This window comes from Macrotis lagotis, chromosome 1, assembly GCF_037893015.1.
Source record: "Macrotis lagotis isolate mMagLag1 chromosome 1, bilby.v1.9.chrom.fasta, whole genome shotgun sequence".
In the NCBI taxonomy this organism is placed as follows: domain Eukaryota; kingdom Metazoa; phylum Chordata; class Mammalia; order Peramelemorphia; family Peramelidae; genus Macrotis; species Macrotis lagotis.
The window spans coordinates 246,227,091-246,251,167 of NC_133658.1; the positions used below are offsets into that span (position 1 = coordinate 246,227,091).

Here is a 24,077-nt window from a genome sequence, read left to right on the forward strand (position 1 = left end):
GAGGAAACAGAGGCTCAGAGGAACAACTTGCCTTTGGTCACATAGATAAGGAAGGGGCAGAGATACCCCTGGGTTATCCTGAACATCCCAACTCTGCTTCTTGATGAGCATGGGGTTTGAAGGATGGGGGTGGGGGGAAAATCTGGCCATGGGGACTTCTTTAAACTTGGCTTTCCTGCCATCTGCCTGGAGCTCAGCCTATAGGGAGCACAGAAGCTTTAGAAATGAGCTATGGTTGGCAGCTAGGTGGCACAGTGGATACAGCACCAGATTTGGAGTCAGGAGTACCTGAGTTCAAATCCAACCTCAGACATGTAAAAAAAAAAACCTGGCTATGTGACCTTGGGCAAGTCACTTAACCCTCTTGCCTTGCAAAGACCAAAAAAAAAAAAAAAAAGAAATATAGAAATGAGCTATGGTTTACAGTCAGCTGACCAATGGCAGGGGCTGCTCTTCTGTTCCTTCTTCTTCTCAATCTCCCTCCCCTCTTCCCCCTCACTGTACCAGTCCTGTTTCTGAGACTTTTTCCTCCCATTCATGGCAAGGGGATCTTGTGATGAGACTTCTAGGCAGTGAATAGCCTCTTTCTTGAGGTCAGAGCACTAGCTGGAAGGGCAAGGCATTTTGATCTTTCCACACTGACTTGTTGAATTCCTTAGAAATTCTCCTTGGTGAGTGACATTTTCAATTTCCCTAGCATTCAAATTCCTTCAACCTCTGTTTGGGCCCTTGTTTGCTAAGAGAAAATGTTGCCAAAAACTAAGAAATGTTCCCACGCCCCCTCCCAGTTATTGATTCTTCCTTGGGTCAGTGTGAAAGGGCAGGTCTCTACTGATTGAAAATAAGCAACAAATCAGTATAAAATTCAGGAAAATCATATCAATATATTTTAAAATCTGTATTGGACCAATTGTTGGACCATTAATGAAGAAATTTTCTCAGAGTCAGGAAAACTTGGGTTCAGATCTGACCTCTGGCATTTCCTTCCTATTGGTGTGATAGTAGGAAAATCATGTCATCTCTCTGAGCCTTGGTGATATGAGATGAAGATAATAACTTAATAGAAACATAAGATCATAGCTCTGTAGAGCATTTAATTTAATCTTCTCATTGAGGCCTCAAGAACCTAAGTTACTTGCTCAAGGTCACACAAACACTAAGTCAGGATTCCAGCTCAGGTTCTAAAGCTCCAAGATCAGTGTTTTTTCCCCTATGCAAAAGTGCCTTCACAAGGTTGTTGTGAGGCTGCAATGAGATAATTTATATAAATCATGTTAGAAACTTTGCAGCAATGTAAAATAAATATTAATGCTAATAATGACAAAGGTGTAGAAAGTTCTGTGGGAGATAATTGAGCTCACTTAGACAACAAATAGTTTTTGGTCATGTTAGCAGATCAATAAATTAGTCTTGTCAGTTTATTAAAGCAGCCTTCCCCCCAGGACATCTTAGAAACTAACATTGAGTTTCATTTCTTAGATGTATTTGAAAGTAGCAAAATTGACTTTAAAATAATCTATAGTTCTATTTTAGGCTTTTAAGGGATTGTGTGGAATTCATCCCTCTTTTGGCCTCATTTACTATGGTGAGACTGGTCAACTGGCCAGCATGAACAGGAAAAAAACCTGTGATAATATAGATGCTGATGCTACCTAGATCATGGTCTGTTGGATTGTTGTTGTTAAGAACCTATGGAGGTGACACTATAGCTTATATAGACTCAGCCTTTGGACATCTGAGAACATATACTCAATCTGGGATTTTGGCAAATCCATTTTTTTTCTAGGATGGAGTGGCAGGATAGAGCAATGAGTCTGGAGTTATTAATTCCTGAGTTCACATCCAGCCTCAGACAGCCTTACTAGCTGTGTGACCCAGTTACTTAACCTATTGACTTCATTTTGCTAATCTGTAAAATGGGGATTAATAATAGCATCTTCCTCTCAGTGTTATTTATGAGGATCAAATGAGATAATAATTGTAATCCACTTAAGAGTATTAAGTAACATAGTAACAGAGTAAGCACTATATAAATGTTAGTTATTATTATTATTAACCTATGAGGTTGACAGCAGAAGTATTTTTAACCTGTGTGCCAGTTAAGAACAGAGAAGATTCAGTTTTGAAGAATTATCAGTAACGTTATCTCTATATACTGAGTGATTTACCCTGACCCAGATAAATCTGGGAACATTTGAATTTGTCCTAGGAAATTTCCCATGGTCAGAGAACTAGGACTAGGATTTGTAGGTTCATAGGATTTTGCATTAGAACCTATATTTTGCAACAGTAGATATCACGTTGCTTCCAAAGTCATGCATGAACTGGGAATTTAACCCAGATTTTAATGGTACCAAATCTAGATCTCTTCCCATTGTGTTGATGATGATGATGATGATGTTTGTCCTTCATTCTTTTTTGAATTATAAAGTTTTTATTTATTTTGAGTTTTACAATTTTCCCCCAATTTTACTCCCCCCCCAACAGAAGGCAATTTGCCAGTCTTTACATTGTTTCCATGGTATACATTGATCCAAATTGAAGGTGACAAGAGAGAAATCATATCCTTAAGGAAGAAACATAAAGTATAAGGGATAGCAAGATCAGACAATAAAATATCAGTTTTTTTCTAAATTAAAGGTAATAATCCTTGGTCTTTGTTCAAACTCCACAATTCTTTCTCTGTATACAGATGCTATTCTCCATTGCAGACAGCCCCAAATTGTCCCTGATTGTTGCACTGAAGGAATGAGCGAGTCCATCAAGCTTGATCAATTGCCCCCTTGTTGCCATTAGGGTGCACACTGGGTGGTTCTGCTCTGGTTCTGCTCATCTCACTCAGCATCAGTTCATGCAGATCCCTCCAGGCTTCCCTGAATTCCCATCCCTCCTGGTTTCTAATAGAACAATAGTGTTCCATGACATACATATACCACAGTTTGCTAAGCTATTTCCCCAACTGAATGTCCTTCATTCTTGAAGAAGGCCATAACATCAGGGAAGTGATGCTATGGCAATCACATGAATTGGATGAGTGTGTGTGTGTGTGTGTGTGTGTGTGTGTATGTGTGTGGGTGCTATGCTAAGTCATCAGCTTTACATTTTCCTCCTGAGCCATCTGGGTCCAGGGGTCAGTTATGAATCAGATGGCCACTGGGTGTGAGACCGTCAGAGTTAAGTGACTTGTCCAAGGTCACACAACTAGTAAGTGTCAAGTGTCTGAGCCATTGATTCGAATTCCCCTCCTCCTGACTCCAAAGCCAGTGTTCTCTCCACTGTGCCACCTAACCACCCCCTTTCCATTGTACCTCATTGCTGAACCTGGGTCTATTAAGACTGAAAATTACTGTTCTAACATATTGCATTTTTTTGCTACTGTATCTCCAGGTCTTGTGATATTTCTGAATTTAATTAAGAGCTGTGCAGTTCTGGAACTGGAAGCAACCCCAACATTTGAGTTTCTCATCTGAGGAAGGCAGCAGCAATGGGTTGTAGAAAGTCTGTAGTGCCAAATGACCCACAGGGATGTAGGCAGAATAAGAATTTCAAAGATGTGGGTGAAGATATTGCTTAAGGAGTCTTCAACTTAACTCCCTCATTATGGGTCAGAGAACATTCTAATTAGACTGGATACATAGCAGAAGGCCTTCTGAAACTGTCTCTTCACTGCCAGTTCAGAAGCATTCCCCACCTCCATCTTTACTATTAGAAGTGCAGGACTCTTAGATGGATTTTGGGCCCAGACCCAAACCAAGTAAAATAGCCAAAGAAGAAGGAAAATATCCAGGACCATAATTAGGATAGGGTAAATAGAACTTTTTCCTTCCCCAGTGCACCAAATCTAAAGTATTTTGAGAGTCCTTTAAAAGTATAGGATTAATGAAGATTATTTAGCAATCGGTTAGAAAGAATAATTAAAATAAGTAATTATCAGATGATAGACTAGAGTAAATATGTTGCTTCTGTCCTCCCTTGATTTATTTTGGGTGGGTATAGTTTTTAGTATTTTCCCCTGGCAGAAAAAATTCCCAGTGACAGAAACACCCCCAAACTTGGCCTTTTCAGCTACTTGGCTTGTCAACAATGCCAGGAAAAGAGGAGGGAGCCAGAGCTGAGAGGTGGTCTGGGCAGTTCCTGGAGAGGCAAGGATGGGCAAAGACAAGGGGGCATACCAGAGTGATCCTGGAAGTATAGTGAATTGTTTTTCCCTTCATAGGGGCTATGGAGAGCCCAGCCTTGCTGACATTGGTGGGGAGTGGGGGTAGGGGGCAGAGAAATCAGGTTCACACCCTCTGGCTGCCCTCCTGCAGGCAGGCGTGGGAGGAGAGGGGAAGCAGTTTGTAGAGACCCACTAGGCTTTTATGTACCAGCAAAGGGGTGGGGAGCTGCAGCAGATTGCATGGGTGGACAAGAGGGTGCAGGATGAATGGTAGAGTGTAGCAGATTACAGAGAGGCTGGAGACAGGGTGGTAGTTGGTGGGGACAGCTGTGTCAGGAGTTTCGGAGCCGAGCACCGTGTCAGGCAAAGGAGTTGCTGTTTCCAAAGGCAAGGGGGCTTTGCTTTTCCAGCAGGGCGCTTTTTTGCCTCTCATTCCTCACAGTGGGACCAGGCATCTTTCCCCTTTCCCTGAAATGGGCTGACGCCTCAGGAAGGATGATTCAGATCTCCTTTTCTTTCTCTTCCCCCAGAGCAATTTAGTCACCACACCCTCAGGGTTGAGCTGTAGGCTGCATGGGTGGTGGGAAAGGGGGGGAGGATACTATTTCCTAAATCTCAGCCCTGAACAACCTCCAGCCTCTTATCTGAAGCAGTGGTAGCATTTTGGCTCTAACCTTTTATGATCATCTTCTGACCCTTTCTTTCCCTCCTCTAATATCTTACTCTATCTCAAGTCATCAAAGGGGATCAATTATTGAATGGAAGTCAGCATGAAACTGAGACCTGGCTTTTTCTCTTATACTTGACCTTAGACAAATCCCTCTATTTCTCAGGATCTTAGTTTCTTCAGTGGTATATTGATAAAGTAGTACTTATTACACTTTTTTTCTATCAGTGTTGTGAGGATCTCATGATAGTGTATATAGTGTGTGTGTGTGTATGTGTGTGTGTATATACACACACACACACACACACACACACATATATATATATATATATATATATATATACATAGTTTGAAGACTGTACTTATATTATTGATTCTTTTCGTAGGCTCTCAACTCTTTTCATATTTCTAACCCTTGTGTTCCTTTTTCTCGACAACCCCAAATGCCCAGAGTCTGCTGCCTGCACCTGTTGTCTGCATTGCCTGCCCACTAGTGCTTTGTTGGCACTTCTCCAGTTGGAAAGAGCACCCTTTGTCTGTTGTAATCAGTTCTTACCAAAGCCCAGTTTTCTCCTGTCCAACCCTCTCTACTCAGGAGACTTCCCCCCTGCCCCATTTAATCCTGGAGAACAGAACTTCATTTTTCCTGATACATAGAATTTTTACTCCCAAAGATTCTCCTTAAAAATCTAAGAACTTGAAAAAAACTGATGTCTTTTTCCTTACTTCTCTGTCTTACTCTTTTTCTTTCCTGTCTCCTTTTATAGAATTTCAGAGTTGGAAAGAACCTGAGGTCATATAATCCAACCCAAATCTTAGAAGCCATCCTCAATTTCCCATCCATCAGTCAACATGTATTTTATTTAATGGCTGCTATGTGTCTAAGCACTGGGAAGACCAAAAAAAAAAGGCAAAAACAGTCCATTTCCTCAAGGAGGTTACATTCTCCAACATGGACATTCACAAATCTATACAAGATACATGCAGAGTAGATGGAAAATAACCTTTGGGGGTGGCTAGGTGGCGCAGTGGATAAAGCACCAGTCCTGGAGTCAGGAGTAACTGGGTTCAAATCCGGTCTCAGACACTTAATAATTATCTAGTTGTGTGGCCTTGGGCAAACCACTTAATCCCATTTGCCTTGCAAAAACTTAAAAAAAAGAAAACCTTTGAGAGGGAGGTACTTTGAGGGAGGTACTAGCAGTTGGGAGAGGAATGACTCTAGAGAAGTCTCATAGAAGGTAGTATTGAAGAAAACATGAAATTCTAAGAGGCAGAGATGAGAAGGGAAGCTTTATTGTAGGAATCTTCAGTTCTACAGGCTAAACACACCAGTTTTTCCAACTGAGCCTCATATGGTGTGGACTTGAGGCCCTCCACCTTTCTGAGCAACCTTAGAGTCATTGAGAATGTTGACATTTTGCCCATCTGAAATAGGGGTCAGGTTGGATTGTTCACTATTTCTGCAAAGTTGAGTCTATTGTTGACTGGGCATGATTCTGGACAGCATGGTTCCCCAGGCTCAGAACTAGAATTAAATGACACTTCATAACCCATCTAACAATTAACAAAAGGAGATTTACTTTGCCATCACACAGGAAGACTACTTAACAAGGATACAACATTGATTCAGTTGAGCAGAGCTCCCCCACCTCTGTATAGGCCATTGGTCAAGACTGAGGGAGAAACCCATGAAGACTTTTGTCCTAAGGCTCCCAGGAAGCTAAGATCCTAGGAGTCAATTAAATTTGGAGGATAGTTTTGGTACCTTTTAAAGAAAAACTTATTTATACCACAGAACAGATGTTGCTTTTGCCAGAAAGAAACAGTGCTGACCAGGATGTCACTCAGGCCAGGGCTCCAAGTGGGCTTAAAATCTGGTTCATCAGGGATGTTATTGGAGGGTGAGAAGAAGACACTTACCAGGGCTATATGTAAGTGTTGGTCTGCTACTGGATCTCTGGAAATATAAAAATAAGAATCATGGGAAGATCATAAGACTGGAGGATCATAGATTTTGAGCTGGGTGGAAGCTTAGAAATTTAGTCCAAATTCCTTTATACAAGTAAAACTGAGTTTCAGAGATTTCCCCTTGGTCATGTAACCAGTTAATTATAAAACTGGGTCTAGAACCCAAATCTAGTACTTTTTTTTTTTTTAGGTTTTTGCAAGGCAAATGGGTTTAAGTGGCTTGCCCAAGGCCACACAGCTAGGTAATTATTAAGTGTCTGAGACCAGACTTGAACCCAGGTACTCCTGACTCCAGGGCCGGTGCTCACTTTATCTACTGCACAGAATAGCTTTTTAGCATCTTGAGAGTCTGGAAGCATCTCAAAGGAGCATAGAGAACTTAAATCCCATTGTAGTGGATAATATGTTGGACCTGGAGTCAGAAGAGACTTGAATTTGAATTCTGTTCTCTGGCACTTAACTAGCTGCATGACCTTGGACAGTCTATAAAACTAGATATAACTATAAAATGGGTAACCATAGGTTGGAATCCAACCTCCAGTATTTACTCACCTATGTCACTTCACCTTTCACATATGTGAAAATTGAGGCTGAGAAAGGTGAAGTGACATAGGTGAGTTAAATACTAGAGGTTGGATTCCAACCCATATGTTGTCAGTTAATTTTTCTGCTACATGTCACTTTACTTAATGACTGAGAAGATCACTGGATGTAGATGTGCTCTGTAGGCCTAACCATACATCCATTTTTAGATGCTGAAGTTGTTCTATGGGGCTATTCACTCTGCCTAAGGAGAATTATTAGTCCCTCTGCCGGAAAACATTGCTGAGAGGCTCTATTAATGGCAAACTCCTGATATCTAAGAGACCAAATTGACTAATTGGGGGCCAAGGTGTCCTGCTTTGTACATTACAGAAACTATTGAACTTATTGATGCCTTTATCATTGTCTCCAATGCAGAGTAAAATGTGGGAGTGCTGTGGAGAGGACTGATACTTTGCCATTGCATTTGGAGCAGGATCGAGAAGTAGAACTGAGCATGATGCTTCAGATATGGCTGGACATCTTTTTTTTTCTCTCTTCATGATTTATGATAATTACTGGAATCCTTAAGATTTTTAAGGTACCCTCTATGACTTGTTTTATATTGCTCTGCCTGTTAAGCTTATGTGTGTGTGTATATATATATATATATATATATATATATATATATATATATATATATATATAATTTTTTTTAATCATGTTCCAAGAGGCAGAGCAATGGAACTCACTCTGGGAACATTCAGGTTTAGAAGAATCATGGCAGAGAATGGATTGAACTCAAAGGGGCTGGTACCTCTGGGGTGGATGAATCATCATCAGGGCGCCATGTGTGACAAAATGTTTTTGTGGAAGCTGCAGCTGCTGGAAAGACAAGGGCAGCCTCCCACATTCTCCTAGTTAATGAGGATAAAATGACAAGAGGAGGAGTGACTATGGGCCTCGAGGGGCAGTTGTCGGAAAAAGTAAAGAGCTTCTAATCCAACCCACCTGAGCAGTCAGTCAACTCCAGATTCTGTTGGCCATTGAGGAGGATCATCCCAGTGACCAAAGCATCAACTGTTTGTAGCTTCTTGGGGTGCTCAAAAGAACCTTATATCTGTCAGAGTTGGAAGAGACTGTTGAGTCCAGCCCCTTCATTTTGAAGGTTAGGAAACAGGTCCAGAAAGAGGAAGTAACTTGTCTGGTTCCACTCACCTTGTTAGTGTCAGAGCCAGGATGCAATCCAACTCCTTTCCTGGACCTAAAAGTAATAGCATTGATCATTTTTCTCATTGAGCTACCTGGACACCTGCCATCACTGCTTCTTCCTCCTTCCCCCTCCCCTTTAAGTCTTTCATTCATATAACTAAAGATAATAATAATGGTATCTATAATCACTTGCATTTATATAGCCTTTTAAGGTTTACAGGGCATTTTACATTTATTTCATGGGATCCTTACACCAACTGTGTTTTGTAGTTGCTATTATTGTCTTCATTTTGCAGATGAGGGATCAGAGATAGACCTGTCCAGGATCACAAGGCTTATAAATGCCTAAGGAGGAATGAATTTGGGTCTTCCTGACTTCAAGTCTAAGAGTTCTATCCCCTGTGCCATCTAGTTACTCAGAGTAGAGGGGATTGGCCTTCCCCAAGCATGGACTCCTCTTCATCACCCACCTTACTCTCCATCTCAGTATGAGAGTCAAGTTGTTTGGGAACTCTGTTAAATTCAGTTGTGAATGTGTTCAACTTGACAAACATTGATTTGGCACAAAAAGATGCCAGGTGGCATGTTGTAGTGGATAGAGGGCTGATCTAAAACCAGCAGCAGCAGCCTACAACAAATCCTCTCTTTGTGACATGCTGGCTATGTGTCACCTCCCAGTGCTCTAAGCAGCCCTTGAAATACTTTGAGATTGTAGAGAAGGTGTTGACTTGTTTCCTCACCTTGGAGTTCCTAATTCAGATGGAATCATCATTCTGAATCCTCACCCTATATCTGACAGGCACTATACTAAATGTTGGACATACAAAGACAAAATCAGAATCATCCTTGCTCTCTAGAAGTTTAACTGACATTTGGCAGGGGGTTGGGGAAGGCAGCAAATGTACTTGGATTAAGTTTATACTAAAAAGCTACACAAAATTAATACAAAGGAATTTCAGGAAGAGGAGGGAGCATTAACAACTTGAGAATTAAGAAAGGCCTTGAGTGGAAAGTGATACCTGAACTGCACTTTCAAGGACATTAGGGATCTGAAGAAGTAAAGAATGGGGGCCTTTTGGCATATTGAGTTTGAGGTACATAGAGGTATTCCCTGTAATAGAGGTATCAATGAGAGAAAAGTTGCAGAGTATGAACAGAGGTTCTAATTGGCTGATCCATCTTTCCTTAAGTATTTATTCAGCTTTCTATAAGACAGACCCCAGAGTAGGCACTAGTGATATGAATAAGATAATAAATAAGATAATTCCTTCTCTCTGGGAGCATTAGAGATGTAGTCATTATAAATGCTATTCTGTAGCTTGGGTGGTATTAAAGCCAGATACTTAGGAGTCTTGTGCATAGATATTTTAGTTGAAGTCACAGAAGTAGATAAGAGCCTTGACAGGAAGACTTAGAGCCAAGGGTCTTAACTTGGAATCCATGTGCCCCTTCCCTTCTCTTCCATAAGTAGATTTCAAGGGGTCTTTGAACTTAGATGAGAAAAAACAATTATACTTTTATTTTTACTAACTGCTAGGTGAATTGGGCATATCCTTATATTCTGGATTAATAAAAAATTCTTAGAAGGAGTCTTTAGGCTTCTAGACTTCCAAAAGTCTGCATCAAATTAAAAAAAAAGGTTAAGAATTTCTTGTTTTCAAGTAAATGGGCAGATCTTGACTAGATATGGCAGATGATGGATCACTCAATTAAAAAGCATTCTTCAGTATTTGTTATGTGTCAGGCACTATGTTGTTAGATGTAGGGAATGTAACTGCAAGGAAAGGAATTGCCGCTGCTCTCAGTGTTTCAAAAGAGTTTGTCTCTGACTCCACTCCAGTCTGGCAACTCTTAATTTCCTTACCTTCCCAATTTCCCCAAGAGAAGTAACTTGGATGGAAGCTGAGTTCAAATACTACCTCAGACAATGAAAGTCTGTGTGATCAAGGGCAAGTGATTCAATCTCTGGGAACCTCAGGAAGCGCTCTTAAATCTTAGAGTTTAAGGCATTTCCATGAAGTTATAGGTGATCACATCTTGCAGGTAGTGAAAGGAGTCCTCCAACTGCCTAGAGTCAATCCCAGCTTCTTTACATATTGATCTCCCAGGAGAACTCCCCTGAAAGACCCAAAGCTTCCATCAGTCTTGGACTGGTGGTGTGTATGTAGCCATTGGGTCAAGTGTAACCGTGTCCCAGGAAATTAGTTATTCCTTGTCTGAGATGGCTGACTATGGAGCCCTTTGCCTTTCTACACAGTTACTGCTGCTGATTCTTCAAGGAGATTCAATTTTATCAATTCAACAAAAATTTAAGTACCAACTTTGTGCTGAGCATTGGTTTAGAAACTCCCAATGTATTGTAAAAAGTTGCATTTATGCTATTGATTATGTTACCTAGTATCTCTCAGGGAGAGGAAAGAGGCAGAAGTCCACCCTCCCTCCTTGAGCTTTAACCATGTTCCCAGCATAATGATGCATTATATTTCAATTGGATACAAATGCATACCATATGCCCTCCTTTGGCTGTCCTCTAGCATTTCCAAGCCTGTTAATTACTGCTACAGTCCTAGGCCTGCTCCTAGCAAATCTCACTAATTGCTCATTGTCCGGTAGAAGATCTTTGACCTTTGCTATGCCTAGTTGCTCTATGGCTGCAATGATTCCTCGTTCATTCCCAGCTCTCTTATATCCCTTAAACACAGGGACACTTTCCTTTGACCACTAGACCGAGAGTTCATTGAGAACAAGAATTGTGGGTTTTGTTGTTTTGTTTTGTTTTTGCCTTTCTTTGCACCCCCAGTGCTTAGCATAGTACCTGGCAAATAAGGGGTTTAATAAATGCTCCAATTGCTCTCGTGGGGGTTGAGCTTCTCCTCTCTCCCCACTTCCTGTGCCTCTCACTGCCAGCTCCAGCAGCTGCTCCCCCTTCCCAATGTCAGTGTCAACCTAGGATCATCTGCTTGTAAGGCAGCTGTGCGCTAATATTATATTGGGCCCTGGCTGCCTATATACTATTCTATAGCAGCACTATAGTGTAGTACAAGAGCAGAGAGGGAAGAATAGGGTTTTAAAGAATACCTATGGGTAGAGGGTGGCAAGGAAAAAAGAAGTGGTGACAAGGAGTTCAGAGTTCAGAGAGGGAGGAGGAGGAGAATTCCAAAGAATTAGGGAATGGAGGGAATTGGTCAACATTGTCAGATGTAGAAGATGGCTCATGAGAAAAGGTCATTTCTAGTTCCTCAAGTGCCCTCAGCATTTTAAGTAGGGAGGTATGAACAGAAGAGAGAGACTTTAGGGTTAGGGGAATGAGTAGGTGATGAGAAAGTAGATATGGCAATCATTTTCTTTTTAAATTAAATTTATTTTTTCCAATTATATGTAAAGATAGTTTTCAGCATTGATTTTTTTGTAAGATTTTGAATTCCACATTTTTCTGCCTCCCTTCTTTGCCTCCCTCTCCTTATGACATGTTTAAATTGATTAACACATTTCCATATTAGGCATGTTGTGAGAGAAGAATCAGAATAAAAGGACGAAAAAAGCCTATGGGGGAAAACCCCATAAAACTAATTTTAAAAAGTGAAAATAGTATGCTTTGGTCTGCATTCAGACTCCAGAGTTCTTTCTCTTGATGTGGATGGCATTTTCCATTACAAGTCTTTTAAAATTGTTTTTGTTCACTGTATTGCTGAGAAGAGCTAAGTCCATCATAGTTGATCATCACACAGTGGTACCATTAATGTGTACATTGTTCTCCTAGTCACTTCACTCAGCATTAGTTCATATAAGTCTCTGCAGGTTTTCCTGAAATTTTCCTGCTCATGAAAAACAATTTTTCATCACATATTCCAGATATGGCAATTTCTTTGTAGTCTTGGGATTAATTTGGCAGTGCAGGGGAGGAGAGAAAGCAGTTGATTGTTTAAAGGGGTAGCAGAGGTAAGGGAAAGGTTTTTAGGATAAGATAGACCAAATATATTTGTAGATAGAGGGGAAGCAAGCCCAGGAAGAGGTAGAGATTGAAAAATGTAACTTCATGGGGTTATCTATTCATGGAGCAAGACCTTGGAAGAGGGGAAGGGGTGGTTAACTGTTTTTAAGGTTATTATTTGGAATTTTTATTTAATTTAGGATACTGAACAGTGTTTCAGTGTGCCAAGTCCACTGTGAATCATCTGCTCACTTTATACAAATTTGAGGAAATATTGTTTTCTGTTGCCTCTAAAATAATATTCAAATCTTTAGAACATCCTTTAGAGCCCTCTACATTCTTGTTCCATCAAACTTTCCTTGTTTATTTCAAGTTACTACCCATCATGCATTCTTTTTTTTTTTATTTTTAGGTTTTTGCAAGGCAAATGGGGTTAAGTGGCTTGCCCAAGGCCACACAGCTGGGTAATTATTAAGTGTCTGAGGTTGGATTTGGACTCAGGTACTCCTGACTCCAGGGCCAGTGCTCTATCCACCTAGCTGCCCCCCATCATGCATTCTTGATTGCAGTCCCATTGACCTGTCAGTTGTTCTTGTACATAACATTCCATCTCCCTTCTCCATGTTTTGGATGTGTGATTCCTATAGGTTTGGAATTCACTCTTTCCTTTTCTCAATTTCATAGGTTCCCCCAGCCTTCTTAAAAGCATAATTCAGGTGTCACCTACACTGAATGGTTCAGATACTCTCCTTCCCTCTCAGTTACATTTTCTGTCTTCCTCTTAAAATTAGCTGGTATGTGCTTTGTTTTTATCTCCTTATGTGCCTAATTGCTGCTCAAATAGAACCTAAGCTCCTTGAATGCAAGATATACCTTGCATGTAGGAAATACTTAATAATATTTACAGAATTGAATTTAATATACACCTTCCTGACTCACCCAATGAAAGCAAGGATTATATCACAAAGGAGGGATATAAAAATAATAGTGTCCTGGGGACTTGGGTATATAATATCTTGTTTACTTGGTTGAGAACATTTGTGAAAAGACTTTGGAAGGGGATGAGAAGAAGCTATGAAAAGTAGTAATAACAACACTAGGGTAAGTGACTCTATCTGTCATTGGTATAATGAAGAACTCACTCTTGAAGGGCACTTCAGCCTTTCTTTGTAAATCAATCATAGAGAACTACCTAGAGCACTAAGCAGCTATGATTTATTCAGGATTACACAGCCAGTAGCTGTGTTAGAGGTGTTACTTGAACTTGGTCTTCCTAGTTGTTTGAGGCCAGTTCTCTCTAGCTATTCTGCTGCTTCCTTATCCTCCTCCCCATTATCATCATAATAATCATGGCATTCATAGTCATATATATATATATATATATATATATATTCTCATCTGACCCTCATAACAACGCTATGATGTGTTTTCAGCATTATTTTCTCTATTTTACAGATGAAGAAGTTGAGGTTAAGTGAAGGTAAGTGACTTGTTAAGAAAGTCACTTACTTGGTGAGTAAACTAGGTTTTCTACTTCCAAATACAATACTTGGTCTATGTTGCATTAGTGCAGCTAACAACTACCGCTCTTTTTTTCTAGAAAGATTTTATTTATTTTGAGTTTTTTGAGTTTTACAATTTTCCCCTATTCTGGCTTCACCCCCCCACCCCGAAGGCAGTCTGTTAGTCTTTACATTGTTTCCATGGTAAACTGTGATCTAAGTTGAATGTGATGAGAGAGAAATCATATCCTTAAAGAAGAAATAGCAAAATTACCTAATGAGATAATGGTTTTTTACCTCAAAATTGAAAGTAATATCTTTGGTCTTTGTTCAAACTCCACAGTTCTTTCTCTGGATACAGATGGTATTCTCCATCGCAGATACCCCAATTGTTGCTGATGGAATGAGCAAGTCCATCAAGTTTGATCATCGCCCCCATGTTGCTGTTAGGGTGTACAGTGTTCTTCTGGTTCTGCTTATCTCGATCAGCATCAACAACTACCACTCTTCTCAAACTTCCTTCACTCAGTCTATTTGACAAAAATTCATTAAGAATCTATTATAATTAAAGCGCTTTCAAGCTTTCACTGGGTCATGTAGCAGATATTTGAATGCTTTTTGAGATAACAGCTGACTAAAACTTGCTACTTCTCTATTGAATTTTGAGTCAAAATTAGAAGAGTGAATTAGCTTTGCTTCCCCACCACTTCCAAAGAACTCATTTTATTTCAGGAGAAGGAAACCCTTCATTTTAATCAAGGTCCTACATCAGTAAAAAGTAATTTGGTTCAGGGTTATTTTTTATTTTTTAAGTAAGTGAATGGAACAGAAAATGTTTCACATGTAGTAAAGAGGAGACTATTTCTCCTCTGCCTATACTTCTAAAAAGCTCCTCTTATGGATGGGGAATCTTTTTTTAAAATTGAAAACCACAAGTAGTTATTAATAACAATAACTAACATTTATATATCATTTTGAGATTTACAGAGCACTTCATATGGATCATATCATTATTTCCTCACAGCATCTCTGTGAGGTGAGTGTTATTATTGCTCCCATTTTACAAATGTGAAAACTGAGTGGTTAAGTGACTTTATTAGCATGGGGAGGGGGAATGGGACTATGTTACCCAGGTTGAAAGTATCTGAAGTAGGATTCAATCTCAAAACTTCCTGATTCAAAATGCTGTGCTCATTGATCTACCTTAATTTGATTTTTAAAAATATAGTAAAAGACCAGTTATGTAAAAATGTCATCTTCCATGGTGCTATTTTGAAACAGTCCTTTAATAGGAATGTAAAAACTGTACATATCTGCTGACTTAGCAATGCCACCCTAAAGAGATCAAAGGAAAAAAGAAAGGATCCATGTGAACAAAAATATTAATAGTAACTCTTGTGGTGGCAAAGAATTGGAAATCAAGGAGATACCCATCAGTTGGGGAATGTCTGAACAAGTTATAGTATATGATTGTGATGAGATATTATTGTGCTATAAGAGATGATGAAGGGGGATGGTTTCACATATATCAGCTGATGTAAATTGAAGTGAACAGAACCTGGAAAACATTGTAAACAGTAATAGCAATATTATAATGATAATCAACTGTGAATGACTTAGCTACTCTGATCAGTACAATAATCCAAGATGATTCCAGAGGACCCATGATGAAAAATGCTATTCAACTTCAGAGAAAGAATTATGGACTCTGTAAAATGAAAAATATTTCCCCCCACTTTCTTTACTTTTCTTACCTTTCCCCCCCCTTCAACATGGTCAATATGGAAATAGGTTTTGCATGATTTCATATGTAAAATGGATATCTTATTGCCTTTTTAGTGGGTTGGGGAAGGTAGGAGGACAGGGGGAGAATTTAGAACTCAAAATTTTTAAAAACAAATGTTGAAAAAAACTCCAAGAAACAAATCTTTTGATAAGCATTATCCCAAATTAATAGGTGAGGAAATTGAAGCTTAGAGACTTTTAAATAACATGGCAATAGTCACACAGCAATAAATAATAAGAGTAAGAACAAGAACCTGGGTTTTCTGATACCAGTCCATTGCCCTTTCTGCCACGCTATACTGAGAGGTGAGCATCTTATGTTGAACAAATGAATAGGTCTTGTGGGCTGCTTTAAAGTCTGGGTTTCTAGGATCTGGAACTTTGTCCAGAGTTTATGACTATAATTCCAGTAGTGATTTTGTACAAGGGGTGATCTGTCCCTGGGAAAACTGGCTAAATACAGTCCAAACTTCTACAGCAATGTTTTGCTCTCAAATACTGGTTTCTCAATTAACTCAGAGAAACACAGCTGACCTAGTGGTCTAGAAAGCATGGGTTATCTGGTCAGTCTACCCTCTCTGTATTGGGAAAACCTACTTGGGAAATAGACTTCACGTCAGCAGTTGGCTTGTTAAATTGAGAATCAGAGCAGAAGGTAAGTGGTCAGAAGGGATGCTTTTATCACACTGTAGTAAGTCACCCCTCTCTAATTAAGACCTCCCCTTTTTAATGGACTGAAGCTTTGAGGGACAAAGTATGAAGAAGAGGGAAGGAAAATGAGTAGAAGGAAATTAGCCAGGCAACATATATTTATGACCTGTTTCTAGTAATATGGGCAAGACAATTGGGATTGAGAATTTAACCAGTCACTACCTCAAGGGGCTTTCCATCTAGCTGAGAGAGAGAACATTTAAACAGTAATGACTAATGACATAAAGTGCTTAAGATAAACACCTAAGGAAGTGTTTAGGCAGTAATATTAATACCAATCTCTTTTTTCTCCAGTCTTTCCTTCACTCAGCTGCCAGATGAATTTTCTAAAGACATGGGTTTGATTATGTCTCTAACCCATTCTAAAGCCTTTGGTGGTTCCCATTACTTCAAAAATAAAAAGCAGATTCCCCAGCTTGAGAAAGTGTTGTGATAAAGGTAGAAAGAGTATTGATTTGGGAGTCACAGGGCATGAAAGTTCTGTCTCTTGCTATCTGGGTGATACTATTATTGGGGTGTGTGTGTTTGTAAGTAATGAATTCTTTGATAGTCTAGGGAAGCCTATGAAGGACCCATTTGAGAATAATGTTTCAAAATGCAAAACATAAAAAGTAGAATTATAAAGGAAACCAATTAAATTAAACCAAATAACATAGTTATCAAAATATAAGGGAAAAAACCCAAATTTATGGACCCCAGTTTAAGAACTCCTGCCTTAGGCAAATCAATTCATTTCTCTGTGCCTCAGTTTATTCATCTGTAAAATGAGAGGATTGGATTAGTTCAAGCTTTAGATCTGTGATCTATTGTCTCCTGCTTCTGAAAGTTCATGCAGGCTTGCCTTAATGACTGGAATACTTTGCTTCCTCATTTATGCTTATGGAAATTCTTCTCTTCTCCAAAACCTAACTTAGATGCCATCCCTTTTGGGGATGACTTCGCTCAGCTAGAATTGATCTCTTATTCCTCATATTTCCTTATACCACATTGTGTGGATCTCTTCTTTAGGCTAGCATTACACGCCATCTACTATCATACTTATTTTTGTATTTGATTATATTCCCTTAATTAGAGTATAAGTTCCTTAAGAGTGTGGACTGTATCATTTTATATTTTTGTATTCCCACTGCTCCCCATGATGACTTACACATAGTAGGTAAATATTTGTTGATTTGAATATATCACTTTTTAGTTTAGGAAATGTTTCCTCTCCCTCTCCTCTTTCTTCATCTCATAGCCCTCTGACATCATCCCCACTACTTCCTCCTTCACTCTAATCTTGGATTGAAGAAGTACCTCTTCTTGGCAAAGTCTATCAGTCCATATATACCCTTGATCCTATGCCCTTCTATCTTTTACAGCAAATAGCTTCCATAACCATTCCCCCCACTCTAATGTTTAATCTCTCCCTATTTTTTGACTCCTTCCCCTACTTCATGCTCAAATCTCTTCTCACTTGTAGGGGTGGCTAGGTGGTACAGTGGATAGAGCACTGACCCTGTAGTCAGGAGTACCTGAGTTCAAATCCGGGCTCAGACACTTAATAATTACCTAGCTGTATGGCCTTGGGCAAGCCATTTAACTTCATTTGCCTTGCAAAATAAAAACGTATAAAAAGATCTCTTCTCACTTGATTTCCTCATTGTAGCTAGCTATCACATTTATATCTCTTTCTCCTTTCCTTTTCCACTAAACTCCTAGAGAAAGTCACCCACTTTCTCTCACCACTCTTTTAAATCCAGTGCAATCTGGCTTTTAATTTCATAATTTAACTAAAACTGATCTCTCCAAAACAACCTGTGATCTCTTAATTGCCAAGTTTTTTCCCCCTCAATCTTCATTCTTCTTGACCTCTCTATGGCATCTGACTGTTGGTTTCTTCTACCGGATAGTCTTTCTTCTCTGGGGTTTTTGTGCTACTGTTTTTCCTGGTTCTTCTTTTGTTTGTCTTATCACTTCTCATTGTCCTTTGCTATGTATTTTTATCCTTGTCATGCCCCTTAAATGTAGGGGACTTTCTAAGTTCTCATCTGTTTTCTGTCTATACTTTCTTCTTTTGTGCTTTTCCAGAGAGCAGATTATCAACTATGCAGATGATTCCCAGATCTATTTATTTCTTATTTTTTCTCTTTTTTTTTCAGATCTATTTATCTATGTGATAGCTAGTACAAATAATTATTATCCCCATTTTACAAATGAGGAGACTGAGACTGAGAAAGACTGATCCTTGATCAGTTAATAAGTGAGGTAGAATTCAAACTCATATCTTCTTTTTTTTTTTTCAGGGCAATGGGGTAAAAAGTGTCTTGCCCAAGGTCATACAGCTAGGTAATTTATTAAATGTCTGAGGCTGGATTTGAACTCAGGTTCTCCTGACTTCAGAGCTGGTGCTCCATCCACTGCATTCTCTAGCTACTCCAAATCTTATATCTTCTGACTATAAGTCCAAGGTTATTTATGTTATATTGTTTGGAGACATCTGACCTTGGACTCATAAAGACCTGGGTTCATATTTGCAACACATATTAGAGAGTGATCATGCACAGGTCCCTTAACCTCTTAATGGCATGGGCAATTCTCTAAGATCATAAGTTACCTGTGAGTTGATGAGCTACTTTTGGAGGAAGTTTTCACAATGAGAATTTACCTCACTGATGAAATCATAGTTCCAAATTGGAAAAAAAATCAATACATAGACTCTCATGAGAAACTAATAAATCAATAGTCAACTTAATACAATTTGAACTATGAGACATATTAACTATTTACTCAGTAATAAAATATAATAATCTAAACAAAACAATTCCTATATAATGAAAATAGAACCATTTACAAGTATCCTAAACACATAGGGCTATCTAGTTAATACAAATGTTGTAACCAGTGGGGCCTGCTGCATGAATTTGAGAGAGACAGACAGATAGACAGACGTACTGCTCACCACAAAAGTCACTTCTTTACTTCTGAATATGGAGAAGTTGAAAAATCCCTATGTTCTTTCATTCCTCAGAAGAAGAAAAAACAGAATAGATCCAGGTTCTATTCCATGGCCAAGGATGAGAGGAGAGCAGAGCTAAGAAATGACTAATCATAAAGGAAGAAAAGAGAGGAGAGAGGCAGAAGATCAAGGGTAAAGTCTAAAGACTTTGTCTGAAGATAGTTTGACCATGACTTTTAGTTAAATCAATTCAGAAAATTTTCCGGAGGACCCAATGATAGGACAACTTCTAAGCTCTGGCAGTGAGCTTAGAAGACAATGAATTTTTGCCCTTTTAATAAGTAGAAGGCCAATCCTCAGTCCACTCCACATGGCTTACTGGGGATCATAGTTACAAATCAAGAGGAACTTATCCTATTGACAATAGAAAGTTGCCCCCTTTATCCTATATGATCCATTTAGAAACTATTTCTGTATTAATGGAAGATAGGTAGAAGATGTCATTTTTCAATCATGATTTGGAACAGATTAGAGAACGGGGCAGGTCTACAATATCTCTCATAGCCTCGAGGCCACTTCTGGACAGGTCCTCTGTCATGGTTGGCTAGAGACTTCTGACTTCATTGATACAACCACACTGCCTGCCAACTCAAATAGATTCTGTTGTCACAGAAGCACAGAAACTAGTTGGGATTTCATTGACCATCTGTTTCAATCCCATCCTGACAAAGCATCCCCACCATACCTCACATCTGACAAGTGTTCACATAGTCTTTGCTTGAAGACTTCTAGTGAGAAGGATCACCCACCCCTTTTCCCATTCCCCCCAAAGGCAGTTCATTCCAATTTGGAATAGGACTAAAGAAAAGGGAGTTTTTTCCCTTAAAACTAAACCTCTATTCTCTCTTTACAGTTTTCATCCATTGTTCCTATATCTGTTCTTTAGGGCCAACCACAATTCTGATCTTTCTTCCACAGCAGCAGTCTATGTACTTGAAAACTGGTATTGTGACTATGTCAAGTCTCTCTTTTCTGGGCCACGCAGCTCCACTTCAACTGATTTTCACATGGTATGAAGATGAAGCTTTTAACCTTTCTAGTTGCTCTATGGAAATTCTTTACCTTACAAATTTCCTTCCTAATGTATGATGCTCCTAACTGAAGACAATGCTCATGGTCTAATCAGGACAGAGTGTGACAGGACTGTCACCTCCCTAATCCCGAATGTTATATCTTTCTTAATGCTGTCATTTAACTGCTGCCTGCCTCAGTTTTCTCATCTATAAAATGAGAGTAATAATAATAATGGCATCTCCCTCCATGAGGTTGTTGTAAGGATTAGATGAGAAACTATTTGTAGAATGCTTCACAATCCTTAAAGTGCACCTTGAGAATAGATAGCTTTTAGCTGCCATATCACAATATTGTCTTCTATTGAGCTTGCAGGGTACTAACCTCCCTCCCTTAGTTCTTTTTTCTTTCCCTTCACCATTTTAGTTTCTAGCCATGCCTTTTCCATCTTGTATTTGTTAAGCCAATGTTTTGAATCCAAGGGTTCAGAAGATTCCCGGGCTGAATATTGAATTTGTAGCTCATTCCCATCTTTCCCTTTCTTCCTCTGGCTACCTGCCTTTGGCTGTTTCATGGCTAATTAACTTAGGAAACTCAAACCCCATTAGTGAGGCTATTTGTTAAGGCTCTGGTGAAAGCTTTGGTGGGAAGAGCAGGAGTTTTAAACTGCTCAGAGGCTTTGGGGATTCTTTGTAGATTTCAATTACTTAATATTTTCCCCTCCTCTTTATCCTATACTCCCCCTCCTCAACATTACCATTAATCCACTGACCCATGTATCAGAGCCAGCTGATCCTTTAGGCCCTGGATACTTCTATACACCAGGGTTTGTGGCTCCATTCTGCAACTGTAGATATCTCTGTTTTACCACTTCCTCTGGAAGGAGGGAACAGTAAGGAATGGTAACTTTGCAGCCCAGATTTGGGCTGAACAAGCTCACAGGACATTGTTATAAATTAAGACAAATAACTGGAGAACTTTGGTTACAGTGTTCAAACTTGGGGTCTTCTCTGATAGTTGGCTGGCCTCAGTTTATCTTGACTGGTGGTAGCCTGTATTTATCTTGACTGGTGGTAGCCTGTATAGGGAGCCAGCTGATTTCCAGGATTAGAGCTTTGGGGCCAGCCTTGTCCAGTGTAACTTCAAGGGACCTTGTAGATTTGTAGATCAAGGACTTAGGGCAATAGGATGGCATCTTATGGGGAACTGATCCTAAAATGTTAGGTATAAGGGGAAAATCATGACTTGTAAAAATTATTCTTGAAAGTCCCCGAAATAGCAATTTTTAAAGTTATACCATGAGAGGAGCTTTTTTTTGTTATTGTTAAGTCATTTTTAGTTGTATCTAATTCCTTGTGTCCCCATTTGGAATTTTATTGGCAAAGATACTGGAGTAGTTTGTCATTTTCTTCTCTAGCTCCTTTTATAGATGAGGAAACTGAGGCAAACAGAAGTTAGGTGACTTATCCAAGGTCACACAGCTGCTAGGTATCTGAGATCAGATTTGAACTCAGGCAGATGATCCTTCCTAACTCCAGGCCATAAAAAAGAACTAGGTTCTTTTAAAAAGAAAGCCATATGTCTCACAGATGGATTTGAGATAATGATTGATATGGAAACAATTAAATGAAAATTTTATTTTTCAATCGGAAAAGCTACTAGTCCCTAAGTCATATTTCTTTTCTTTAGAACTTTAGCAACTGACTCTTCTTCCTAACTATTGCCCTTATCTTAACTGCACTCATGTTGATGTTCCTTCAAATACCCTTACTTCAACTCTATTTCAGTCATATATAGGGATGATCATAACCTAGATCTCACCATTGCTTTTGTGTTTATTTCCTTGATTCAAAACTCTATTCCTCTACCTGAGTCACCTCTCATTCCAGTTTTACTAATGGTTCATTCTTCTCCCCTTTTATATGTCATAGGCCCTTGATATCATTATATAGTCTCTCCTTTTCCTTTTAGTCTCTGATAATGAGATGTCAAAGTCGTCCATTTGCACAGACCCTTGATTTCATTCTGTCTTGCCCTCTCCAAAAGATTGCCTCTCCACCAAACTTTATTCTCTATTGACTAGTGCCTTTTTTATTGCCTTCAAATATACCTGAGTTTCCCCATGCTTAAATATATTTCATTAGACCATACCCTATTATCAAGCTCTCATGTTGTATCTTTTTTCACTTTATCAGCCAAACTCTTGGAAGAATTGTTGACATTCATAGCTTTTTCTTCTTTTCTCACTCATTTCTTGGCCCTTTGTAGTTTAGCAGTTGACCTAATCATTCAACTGAAACTACTTTCCCTAAAGTTAACAGGGATCTCTTATTTGCCAAATTTTCTGAGTCTTCATTTTTAAAATCTCTTTGTTGTACTCAATTATTTTGATCACCCAGCTCTCCTAGATATACATTTGACTCAGAGTTTTTATCATATTATTCTTTTCTGAGTTTCATTCTCTCTGGCTCTTTCTTTGCTGCTTCATTTTTTTGTGTCACCGTTTTTGACTGTGGCTATTATGCCCTATACCCTCTTCTTTTCCATCTCTGCGGTCTTCCTGAGCAACCTCATCAGCTCTCATGGATTTACATGTATACAGCTTTCTGTGTATCTAACCTTAATCTCTGCTTTGAATTCCAGTTATGCATTTCCAGTTGTCTCTTGGGCATTTCAAACTGGACATCCCAGAGACATCTCAAACTCAACGTATCTAAAACAGATCTCATTATCTTTTCCCTCAAACCTAGCCTTCCATCTAACTGTCCTATTTTCATTGAAGGCACCAACATTCTCTCAGTCTCCCAGGTCCATAACTACAGCAGTATGCTTGGCTCTTCACCTTCCATCACCCTAGCTAGTCAATTAATAATTGGATACTTGCTATTTCTATTGTTCCAAATCTTGTATCTCATGCCTCCTCACTACCCACATAGCCACTACCTTAATTAAGGCCATTATTATCTTTTAAAATCTAGATTATTGCAGTAGCCTATTTAATGGCTTCTTCTTAATCTAGTATAAACTAGTTTAGATTAATTTGGATTATTTCAGTGACATAATTCCCCTCCATTTCCTCAATTTCTCTTCATTCTGATCAGTCTTCCATACAGCTGCCAAAGTGATTTTACTTCAGCACAGATCTGACCATGTCATTCTCCTATTCAGTAAATTTCTGTGATTCCCTATTGCCTCTAGGTTAAATACAAACTCTTTTGTTTGCCCTTTAGAGCTCTTTACATCTTGACTCAAATCTACCTTTTCAGGCTATTATCCTCCCCATACTCTATGGTTCACCAAACTGGATTTCTTGATCTCTTCTTTATAAAATTTCCTGCTCCACATCTTTGGAATAGCGATCCTCAAGGTCTCTTCACTTTTGCCTCAAAGAACCTGGTCTTCCTTGAAGGTTCTTGTTGAAGTACCACCTGCTACATAAAACTTTTCCCATTTCCTCCACTGCTAGCAAAAAAAATATGTCTCACAGATGGATTTGAGATAATTGATATGGAAACAATTAAATGAAAATCTTATTTTTCAATCAGAAAAGCTACTAGTCCCTAAGTCATATTTCTTTTCTTAAGAACTTTAGCAGCTGACTCTTCTTC

At 39.1% G+C, this 24,077-nt stretch overlaps 1 protein-coding gene and 1 long non-coding RNA gene across 26 annotated transcripts in view; one reads left to right on the forward strand and one right to left on the reverse strand.

Annotated features, from left to right (window-relative positions):
- CAMK2B (calcium/calmodulin dependent protein kinase II beta) overlaps positions 1-24,077 on the forward strand; it is a 285,827-nt gene that overhangs the window by 39,423 nt on the left and 222,327 nt on the right. The window lies entirely within an intron of this gene.
- The window catches only part of LOC141504796 (uncharacterized), a 44,687-nt gene that overhangs the window by 3,883 nt on the left and 16,727 nt on the right, over positions 1-24,077 (reverse strand). The window contains exons 3-7 of one of the 3 annotated variants that reach the window (XR_012473473.1): positions 14,262-14,494; positions 8,538-8,583; positions 8,331-8,439; positions 6,750-6,786; positions 6,151-6,354 (exon numbers count right to left, since the gene is read on the reverse strand). This is a non-coding gene — a long non-coding RNA (uncharacterized LOC141504796). Of the gene's footprint in view, positions 1-6,150; positions 6,355-6,749; positions 6,787-8,330; positions 8,440-8,537; positions 8,584-14,261; positions 14,495-24,077 lie in introns of those variants that run through there. The other 2 variants (XR_012473474.1, XR_012473475.1) reach the window with 2 other exon arrangements.